Source organism: Euprymna scolopes, chromosome 28 (assembly GCF_053919585.1).
Source record: "Euprymna scolopes isolate OS-2025 chromosome 28, ASM5391958v1, whole genome shotgun sequence".
NCBI lineage: Eukaryota > Metazoa > Mollusca > Cephalopoda > Sepiida > Sepiolidae > Euprymna > Euprymna scolopes.
In genome coordinates, this window is record NC_136509.1 from 94,168,571 (window position 1) to 94,181,001 (window position 12,431).

At 31.6% G+C, this 12,431-nt stretch overlaps 1 protein-coding gene across 10 annotated transcripts in view; it reads left to right on the top strand.

Moving 5' to 3' along the window:
- Window positions 1-12,431, top strand: part of LOC145249737 (uncharacterized) — a 1,648,663-nt gene that overhangs the window by 405,933 nt on the left and 1,230,299 nt on the right. For 2 of the 10 annotated variants that reach the window (XM_080111643.1, XM_080111642.1), the window contains one exon: window positions 755-870. The exons of the other annotated variants lie outside the window; for them this stretch is intronic. The gene's annotated coding sequence lies outside the window, so the exon portion shown is untranslated. The remainder of the gene's footprint in view (window positions 1-754; window positions 871-12,431) is intronic. 10 annotated transcript variants of the gene reach the window in all.

Consider the following 12,431-nt stretch of genomic DNA (forward strand, 5'->3'; position numbering starts at 1 on the left):
ACTTCAATGTTCACAACGTCGAATTATATCTAGAATCAAATATCAGGGAAACTAAGGCCTGCAATAATTACCTTCATGTTGGGCCACGATGAGTCCTCGCATAAATCCAAATAGGGTTGATGTTTCTTCTGTTCGTGGCATGCTTCAATGTTGTTTCAAGTTATTTCAGATTTATTCATCTGTAAATATAAATAAGCATATATTAATCTCAAGAAAAATATTTATATTAGTCACTATTCTTTTATGTTATGTCTGTGTAAACACACACACACACACAGATATATATATATATATATATATATATATATAATATATATATATATATATATATATATATATATATATATATATATATATATTCCAGTTCTCAACCAGTAATAAATAAAACATATTCATATGAGAGTGATTTATTTTCGGCAGATTCGTAACTTTCCGCTTCCCTTTTTTTTGTCTTTAGTCCTCACATTCCATGAGCTCTTTCTGATAAAGGGGAAAGAATTTCTGTTTTTAATGTCGTTATGTATACATTCCACAATTATCGTGGACTGATTTTAGACCTCGAAGTAGTATCTTTTTTCGTTTTTTACCTTATTACATCGAATGGCTTTATGTCATGTCGGGAGCGATTTCTTAATGAAAATGAATAAACATGTTCACATTTGTATTGTACTATTTTTTTTTATCAAACTTACTATTGCGTTCGATTAAAAAAAACAGTCGTCTTAACTTTTGTTGTTATTTTTTCTCCTTTCAGGTAAGTTCATTCCCGACTGTTATTGGAAATGCTTCAGTTTTATCAACTTTGTTCCACCTACATGTTTAAGAAAAAGTCTAAGAACATCAGATTTCAGGAGGTGAATTCTCAGTTATGTAAGTATATTATACCTATATATTCTATTATAAAACTACAAATCGTCTTGCTTGGGCGTTGAAACCGTCCATCCGGTTAACAGCTTCTGATTTGAAAGATTCTACGCATGCGTAAGTAAATAAAAACAGTCATAAAAGCTTCTTTTTATAATCAACATTTTTTTTTCGCTTTTAAAATCTGCAAATAAAAACACTGTAAGTCCCTTTTACTTTTCTTTTTACATCGGCATTTTACGAATGTTTTTTTTTTGTATTTTTCATTGCAAGTTGGAATATTTTTATAATTTAAAGTCTTTTCTTTATTCTATAATTGATAGTTTAAAGACGTTAAAATTACTCAGATCAACTTGCCCAGTCGTTGAAACTGTGTTAATAAAATGAAACTACTTAACTATCAACACATAATTATATATAACTGTTTTTATAAATAGAACGTAACAAAAATTCGTACAATAAGAAACCGTTACTAAAGGCAATAAAAATGACATCTCATAGTGAACTGGTTTGTAAAGAATAAAAAAGAAGAAATTAAAACCATTTAACCGGTAAATCCTATTCATCACTCTAACAGTAACCAACGGCAATAGCGGTTACTTTTCATACCTATTTGCTTAGGTTTTTTACGATTTAATCTATTTCTAAGCTTTTTTATTGCATTAGATTTTGTATTTGGCAGTGTAAAGACGTGAAAATTGCTTGCAAATATTTATTATTACTTTGAAGATTGACCTTTTAGCCTGTTAGAAACTGGTAAAAGTTATAGCCATAGACTTCTGATAAGTGATCTGTCAGACTGGCTTTCGAAAAGAGTCGCGCTTCTTTGTTTACAAAGCCATTCGTCGGAAATAAAGTCAGATAAATTTTAAGGTACGGATAACCAACAGTGTGCATAACGTAGCTATTTTTAAAGCAAATATAAAATTAGAAATTTTGGTAAATTCTTACTTGGTTTCAACCTTAACAATTTTCCTTTAAAATGACGAGTTTTCTATGGTTTCTGGTATGATGAAAACGAATATCGCGTTTAAATTTTTCGCAAGTATGTAGCTTCCCGGATATTAAGCAACGTAAGTATTTATGTTAAAACTGGTAGCCATTGTTGTTCCCGAAAGCGCGCATATTTTTGGCATAATTAATATACTTACTAGCTATAACATATACTGAGCCAACGTAGTAGTCTAAAAAATAAATATAGCTTCTTCATGTAATATACGAATTATAAACGCATATGTATATATCTTTTGTACTAATCACACTCTCATACACATGTAAAACAATAATATTTTTCCCAAAGGGGGGATTTGACCTAATAATTCACTCCCTTTCGTCCGTTCATTTATTCGGACTTTTCTCAATAACCACGCATTAGTCATGTTAAAAGTCACTTTTGCCAGAATGGGTTTTTCTGGATAACTTTCGTTGCCCCCATAGGGAGCATTATAGGTGTAAAATTACCCCAAATCGTTCATCCTTTCATTTGCTCGCACTTTTCTCAAAGTTTTCGAAATTTGCACAAACATTAGTCATGGTGAAAGTAAATTTTTCAATCGTAACGGATGACCTCGCATGCTCAGCTTGTTATAGCTTAATATTAACAATTATTTTATATTTATGCGTATTAGGAAGGATGCGGTGGAAACCAGGAAGCTGATTGGCTAACTAAAAACTCAATAGAATGTGCGTATATAAAAAACGCGAGACAACCACAACTCCTCGCATAAGCCTGATGAATACTAGCGTGGATGAAACGCGGAATATTCTGTGTAGCTTAATTGCCATATATATTTTATAACTTACTACTATGTATATATATATATACATACAGAGAGAGAGAGAGAGAGAGAGAGAGAGAGAGAGAGAGACAAATGTAAGTTCAACACACACACACACATATATATATATATAAGTGCACATGTGACATTACCAATCGGTCTTTACATATAACTTTGTCTCTTTACAATATTTATACAGAATGCATACTCTTTAATAAAATGTATACACTCTTTAAATTATCTCAACTTGCTACATGAATATATGAATATGCCATCCAACGTTTGCAAGAGATGCTTAAGAATAAAGAATGGTACATTCAGTAGGATGGACCACATCGCCACTGTCATCATGACGTAACAGCCTATATTCATGGTCACCTGCCAAACAGATCGGTACGCCGTAGAGTCAGAATCAAGTACCATCCACAATCAGCGAATTTAATCTCCATGTATTTGTTGGAGGGTGAGGAGGCATTTTAAATACAAGGTTCACACCAAAAAATCAGCTATCATGACTGAGTTGAAAGCAGCCATGAAGATATGCCAGCATCCCCACTGAACTGATAAGGAACGTTTTGGATTCGATCAGTAAGCGTTGACAGCTGTTCTTGGACAACAATGGCCAATAACTCTTTTCAGAATTAACTGGTTTCTACATTTGTTCACAGTATTTTGATGTATGACACTTTTATTTATCATAATAATGTTGATGGTATAGACATTTAAAGAGTGTATACATCTGTATATATGGTTTATCTATATCTCTTACTCTTTCTCTCTTTCTTGACTTCATTTGGTTCTCCGCATTCCTTTTGAATTAAACATAACTGATGAAAAATGTCCTATATCACAAAGTAGCAAAACGTGATGATCGTCTCATCAGTCATGTTTTCACACAACTCACGAATCTCGAATTTTACGTTCTATTTCTCTTCTCATATCCATGAAGGCTTTTTTTTTCTTTTTCTCTACATCTGTCTCTCGTTGGTTTGCTTGCCAACTGCGTTATTCAGACTGTCTCTTTTGTACTAGTTCCGTTTTCCTCCACTGACTAATCTCCCTTTGTTCGGACTATTCTACGGATCAGTTTTACTTGGATCGTTCCGCTCGAAGTTTAAAGAAAGAAAATGTCGAAATAGACGCAATTAGACTGGGGTAAATGAATAAAACGGACAAAAACTGTCCACCCGTTGATAGATGAAAATCTGTCACGTTATTGACGTCGATTTCAACATCAGAATCTCGAAGAATGTCTTCTAATTGTTCCTCTTCTTTATGCATATTCAAAGGACAATTGTCAAAAGCCCAACATCATTCGCTTCCTATTATTTTTCAAGTTGAAAATATATAAAATTTCTAAAATATATAGAATATCAGAATAAAATGCATGGCTCTACTTTCTCTATGAGGTTCGCAATTTATGTTCACAAACTCCATTGTTAAACCACGCACGCGCGCGCACACACACAAATATATATATAGAAAGAAATTGATTCTATTCCTCAATATATATATATGTATATATATATATATATATATATACATATATATATATATATATTATACATAAATGTATAGGAGAAAATAGGCATGGGAAATGAAGTCACAAAACTATATATTGGTAGATATAGATTGGTTCATTTATTCAATGAGGGAATACAAACAATTAGTTTGGGGATAGAAGGGACTTTTAATGCCAAGGCATTTCGAAGCCTAATGCTTCTCATCTAGCATGGGATTCATTAGAAACGAAATATATCAAATAAAATTATAGATGATGTTCGGTGGAGCTTTATCGAATTCTAAATAAAAGAGGGGCGTATTATATACATCATGATGCAAAAAGCTGTAGAGGGTCTTTATCATTGTCTTAAATGTATGGGTTTTAGGGTTAAAGTGGGGTGTAGCGTGGAGTGGTGGTAATTCTATTTTAACGGTGTGTAAGGTGTCCTCTCTATGGAGGGGCATTTTTGACAGATGCAATCGAGACGACAACTATAATGTAGTGTATAATTTTGGAAGGAGTAGATATAAGGCTATAATACTGAATTTCAGAGTACAGTATATGAATGCTAATATGTGGCAATATTTCTAAGTTTTCTTTGTTATTAGATATACAGGGAGTGTGTTTCGGTATAAGTTAGGGGTATAAATATAGGGTAGCAAAGTCTTTGGATGTGTATATGTTGTATGATATATATTATATATATATTGTATGATATATATTACATATGTATATATTATGATATATATTATATATATTGTATGATATATATTACATGTATATATTATATATTGTATGATATATATTACATATGTATATATTATATATTGTATGATATATATTACATATGTATATATTATGATATATATTATATATATTGTATGATATATATTATATATATTGTATGATATATATAATATATATTATGTATATATTGTATGATATATATTATATATTTTATGATATATATATATATTGTATGATATATATTATATATATTATGTATATATTGTATGACATATATATATTGTATAATCTATATTATATATATATTGTATAATCTATATTATATATATATTGTATGATATATATATTGTATGATATATATTATATATATATTGTATGATATATATTATATATATATTGTATGATATATATTATAGATATGTTGTATGATATATATTATATATATGTTGTATGATATATATTATATATATTGAATGATTATATATATTGTATGATATATATTATATATATTGTATGTATATATAATATATATATATATTGTATGTATATATATATATATATATATATATATATATATATATATATTGTATGTATATGTTATACTAGCAAAAGTACCCGTCGTTGACTGGGTTCAAAAACAGCCTACAGAAAATGGACTCTGATTTATGAAAGTATGATAGGTTATGAAAAGCAGGGGTTGTAAAGAGATAGCTTCGAATTTGGGGGTATCAAAACGAACTGTTAACAATGCCAGTAAAATTCTTACTCCTACACTATTGAGATTTCGAGATGCTGGAAAGATTTTTTACTCAAATAGTTTTTCCTCGAACTGCTAGATTTGGGAATTCCCCCACCCCCGCGTTCCTGTGTCCCTGAGTGTGCTGACATGCAAAAGTTCAAGTAATGTGTTAACAGATATCACCCTACTCAATTCTCTACATTGTATCCCTGTAAATTTTGGCCAAACTATAAGCCCCTTACATTAAATTGACACTGTGTCTTGTTTGGGGTAAATATAACAGTAACAAAAAAGGTAACAGTTCGTTTATCGTTACGTTATAGTAAGTTTACAAACAGCTTGGTTCGTATTGTGTAAAAAGTAGAATTGCCTATAGACTTAAATACAAGATAAAATAAAGTATCATTCAGTAAATATCTTTTTCATAAAGAAATTGGTAATAATACATTCAGTTAGTTCGGTAAAGTTCGTCAACGTTCGCCAGTTTCGGATATCTTCATTGAAACTCAGAATTGATGACGTAAGTTTGTTTTTTTTTAGATATTAGTTCACCGGCGTCTATCTTTTCTATAGAAACATGTAAATGCATAATATCTGCGGCATTATGCTTTTTTCAAGTTTTTGTCTGAATGGACATATGTTGCGTTATTAAATCTATATATACTCTTCTAGATTGCACGTTTCAAATGCTTGCTAAAATGATATATACACCCGCCCATCTTTTTGTCGTTATTCTCAAAATCAACTCGCAGACGAAATTATCAATATAGAAGTTTATTTACAATCAAGCTTATCGTTGTTTGACAAAGTGAGGTAGAGACGTTTAGTTGTCGGGGTTAGTTTGAGCGTGACGGTGGCAGCTAAGAAGTGTAAATCACGCTGGAGGACTGTCAGTCTGAGATCTTTCTTTCTTTCTTTCTCTCTCTCTCTCTCTCCCTTCTTTGTTGTTTATATTAACTGCCTTATATAGGCTTCAATCTACATTTCTGAAATTCAAATATTAACATACTACATTGTTCCGTTTTATTTTGCGTTGTGTAACTCATAACCTCTAGACCTGGCATGTAAACAGGGGTTTTGCTTCGGTGATAATTACAATTCCGGTCATTCTTTGGGACACAAAAATGTAGATAAAAAACATCGCTTTCATTTGTTACCGTAAACGTTTCTGTCCTATTTCTTTCTTTTGACTGTTGCTTTTACTTTTACTGTTACTTTTAAGTGTCTGTGTTCTTACACACGTGGGTGTGTGTATGTATGCTCTTGACTTACACAGTTTCTTGCCTTGGAAAATCTCGACGTGTATGTGCAAATAACATCATACGTACATACCTGCTTGCCTTAGCCAGCGGATGATGCCTTCATGGACGCTGGTCTCCATCTCATTAGGAAGTTGTCACTGCAGACAGATGCACCGATAACAACAAGATGGATTTTAAGTTTCAATTGTTTTATTAAAGGCAAGCCTATATTTGGACCCTGGTTGTAGGGGAGGGACCCAAATTCCCGTCCACTTCATATGCTGCATAAAAACCACTATCAGCAATGTGGTCGTCAACCGGGAGCCTACGACCACAATTCCCGTGTTACCCCTAATTTCCGGTGCATTCTCTCTAGGTTGACACCTGTCAAATCTAACCTTTTGTGACCCTGCCAACTCGCTGATGGGAAACCCTACATATGATTATATAACTTTCTATTTCTAAAAATTACCTATATAGCATTTAAGCTGGGATTCCTAATACTACACATTGGCCATATACAACACAAAAATTTACATATTACACGCCGTTTTTCAATATTAAAAAAAATGTGTCAAATATTAATTGTTTAAACTATGTTTTAATATAACATTTCGATTTATTTTCCCTTCTTTTTGGTGTCCTCTTTTTTATTCCCCATTCCGCTTCCTATTTCTCTGGGGTCCTGGATATGACCTTAAACTATATGCGATGGTGAGGCCCCAGCTTGCGGTCCTTGGGGAGTGTGGAGCCACCCCCTAATTGCCATTGCTCCCAGGGCCACTCTTATCCGCAGTGGTTGTACCTGTTAGGGTCCCAACTATGGATTAAATAGAAACTGACTTGAAAAAAAAAAAAAACAAATATATTATATTAAAAACTTTTTATTCAAAATCACTGGAGTCGGCATTAAATAACCTGAAAAGGGTTGATATGCTGTAAAACAAAACCAACCAACAATTACTCTCTGCTTACTTATATATGTATCTCATGTTTTCATTTATAGGTACAAAATTTTAACATCGCAATTACGAAAGAGATACTTACTATTTTGATATTCAAGGTTTAAAGAAAGAAAAGTTAGCCGATCGTCCTCACTCGCCAAAAGCTGTATAAAGGGATATTTATTAAAAGTAAATGAAAAAAAAAATGAGAGAAAATACTAATATAAACTAAACTAACGTTATGATATTTGTACAATGGTGGAATATATTGGAGGTTAATCACGTTAAAACTTACAAGGAACTCCTTTTGTATAGAAAGCGAGGGTCTCTTTTAAATGAACGTGAACAGTCTTTACAAATTACGTGTGTCTATATCTCTATAAATTAAAATATAGATTTTCTGGCATCTATTTTAAAAATACACATATACAAACAATTATATACATATGTTTGTGCAGAATACGCGTTCGAAGGTAAATCTTTTTGCAGATAAACTTTTTTATTCTAATAATACCACTAAATGCAATAAAAAAATGCAAAAGACGGGAAGAGAAGCAGGTGATAAAAAGAAAAGATTCATGTCGATCTTGAGTGATTCCTTATTGCTGGCCATGTTCACATATCTCTGCATATCAAAGTTCATCAATTTTACATCAACTGTAAAGGTAATATATATTGCATATATATGTATGTAATATATATATATATATATATATATATATATGAAATATGTATATATGTAATATATATATATATATATGAAATATGTATATATGTAATATATATATATATATATGAAATATGTATATATGTAATATATATATATATATATATGAAATATGTATATATGTAATATATATATGTATATATGAAATATGTATATATGTAATATATATATATATGTATATGTAATATATATATATATACACACACACACATATATATACACACACACACACACACACATATATATATATATATATATATATATATATATATATATATATATATATAAACGATACTACCAAATGCAATTAGATTTTTCAAAGTTGAAAAGTTCGAACGGCAAGATGGAAGAATCGCTCTATTCGCTCGAAAGAAAAGAAAACAACTTATTTGATTCTATATTTAGGAGATAACAAACATTGTTAGGTAATTTTATTCGCGCTTTGATAACCAGATTCCATTGCATCGCGAACGGAAGAAAAAAAAGAAGTGGAAAAAATCAAAATGGCGCCTATAATTTTGTTTCCGTTTTAATATTGTTTATTTTTTTTCTCCTTTATTCGTGTCGTTCTTCAACATATTCTTTTTATTTTTTGGAGGGGGGGGGCGAGGGGGTCTTGCATTTGTTCATTGTTTGCTTTTCAATTTTTCATACTTTATTCGTCCGTCTTTCATTAATTTTTGCTTACTATTTGTTTCCGATTTCGTATACAATTTTTTATCAGGTTTTTATTTTATCGTAGAATCTAATAATGCTTTATAATAAGTTACTAGCAGGACCTGTGGAAATTCCACAGCGGACCATTTCATATATAATATATTGGAGTTGGCATTCTATGGGTATTCAGCTGAAATGGTGACGTTCTGATATTATTGTAGCTCTTATGTTAAAACTGCAAAAGCATTTATCTAAGTTCGCAGGGACGCCCGGCGTAGCCTGGTAATAAATACGCTTAAATATGATATTTGTATTAATGCAGATTTCGTGTATATATATATATATATATATATATATATATATATATATCGATTCTTATATATTAAAAAGTTGTGACTTAAAAAATTAAAAATATATATATATCTTTATGACACCGGTGCATCAGCTTGAACCGAAACTAAAAGACTGAATAATTCTTAATAAAATTATTTATTACAAAAAAATGGAAGGTCATAACAATTAGACGGCAGTCACTCGGAAGAAAAAAGATGTAAGTGTAACACACAAAATAACACATACGCTAACGTATTAATATATAATTATGTGCATTGGCCCAAGTTTGGACCCAGGCAGACATGGTTGTAGCAGATTGGGACAGGAAACAGCGACAAAAAAAATGGTATTTGTCCAGTGAAGAATATGTTTTTATTGTATTTAATTGCTTCCCCACGAAAGCAAATTAGACACAGGGCCGTTTTTAATGTGGTGTAAAAACCAGCTCCCCTAAAAGTAGGCAAAAAGGGGGGGGGGGCAATCTGGTTACCAAAAATAATAATTGTCCCAGTATAGAGGGTTTCCCCTCCTTTGACTGGTGCAAATCATAAAAAGTAGATTCTCTGCAGACCAGATACTACACTTTAATCCCTGCCCGAAAGCCAAGAACAACAGAAAAATGTTATAAAAGTTTAATTAAATTTCATATTAACCACTATCCCTACTATTATATAAAAAGAAACGTTGTTTGTCTGTGTACGAGAGTTCGATCCCTATGAACTCCTAAGCGGTCGGGGCGTTCTCTTTTGAATTTTACACAAATGTACTTTAAGTGTCTGACAGTGTTCTTAGACAGGTTTTATATTAAGATGTCTTCGATAAGTATCGATAATCGACAAAATCTGATGACAGAAAGAGCAAGCGATTTTGACTAAAATTAACGCCTTATACAGCCTAGCATCACAAATGCATTTGAGAAGTTTTATTACCGCATGAGTAGAAATGCTCGACGTACGACAGTATGTTCTTTCATATGACAGAGACACGTTCGAAATGAATGTTTCTGTTTAGAGAACAATACATCCATGATACTTGACTTTTACATTTCAAGCTTTAATTAAAGCTATTATATTAAAATAATTTTAGAAAATAAACAGTAGCTTCTCTACAGTGCAATGTAAATTACAATGTATTGCGAACAAAGTCACTGCGAGGAGGAATGTGAAGCTTTGTCCCGGCTAACTGCGATGGGTTCCCAACTAGAACAAGAAATTAATCGGTGTGATTGATAAAAAAAAAAGTGATCATCGTTTAATCATGGGCAACGTCGGCTCTCCTTGCTAGTAGACTATAATTACTTCCAATTTTCGTCTCTCTTTCTCTACCTCTCAATAACAAGTTTAATAGTTTTATTATTTATGGTGTTATTCCCTTTTGTTAACAATGAACTCTTCCAGTCATTTTATTCTTGACTAGTTGAGAGACTTTATAAAATAAAAGTAGGGAAGGTCAGATAAAATATAATGAGAATAACATACACACACATGCATTTCACTATATAATATATATATATATATATATGTGTGTGTGTGTGTATATATATATATAATGTGTGTGTGTATATATATATATATATAGAGAGAGAGAGAGGGGGAGAGAGAGATAAGCGATGATATACATTCCTTTTAGTAACTAGAAATATTAATGTTATAACCTGATATTATACGACTACAGATTTAAATTGATTATATACCAGCAGGGAGACTCGACGTATTTCGGGATTGAATGAGTATCAACAAATGCTCCACGGTCCCACACTTTTATTGCCATCGAAATCGGTGGAATTGCCCGTTTTTTAATTAAATCGATTGATTGCCTACTCTTGTTAAGGACAACTTCCCCCACAATGTGCCGGAAGAAAATTTACATGCACCCCGAAGTGACTTACTCCACAGCACATTGTAGTCTACATTGCACTGTAGAGAATCTACTGTTGATTTTATAAAATTATCCGTAAATAATGGCTTTATTTAAAGTTTAAAAAGCAAAAGTCAAATATCGTGGTTCAATTGTGCTCTAAAATGAAACATTCATTTGTAACGCGCCTCTGTACTATCAAAGAAACTATTGTTGATTCTATGACCTTGCTTTACATAATCACTTGAATTAAAATTAAACGTACAAATGTCAAGTATGATGGTATAATTGAAACCTAAGAAGAAACATTCATTTCGAACGCGCCTCTGTCTTATCAAAGATTTTACCGTTGATTTTATAGGCTGGGTCTTTCTATTTGTGCGGTGATAATAATTCTCAAATACACTTGTGATGTTAGGTTGTATAAGAGTGTTAACTTTGGTCGAAATCGGACTTCCGTCTGTAATCGGATTTTTTTCGATTATCGATTTTCGATACTTATCAAGCGCATTCCGATACAAAACATTATCAAGTACCTTCGTTTGAAAAATGAAAAAAAAAAAAAAATCGGTCCAGCCGTTTACAAATCCGTAAGGAACGAACTCGCACACATTTCCTTTAATATAAACGTACAGATACCTTATTTTAAAAAGCTGTTTCACAAGGAAACAAGGAAAGCAATTTAATTTTAAAACAGTTCTGAGCATTTAAAAAACTCATATTTTTAATTAAAAAAATGTTCTCAACAGTCGAGAGCATATCCTTAAAAACAGTACGACAATGACTTTGATTATTGTATAGTTCTGTTTAATCTCCGGAAATTCACCCTTATCTGCGAGAGGGTTAGTTTATTATTAATCGCTTGAAACGTCTCTACCGGAGAATGCCGTCGGGAATTTATCATTTTCTCTTCAATATACCCCGGAACACACACACACACACCCATATATATATATATATATATATATATATATATATATATATATATAGTAATCCACATACAGTGCTGTTTCGCTGTATTACAGATAATCAGTGCGACT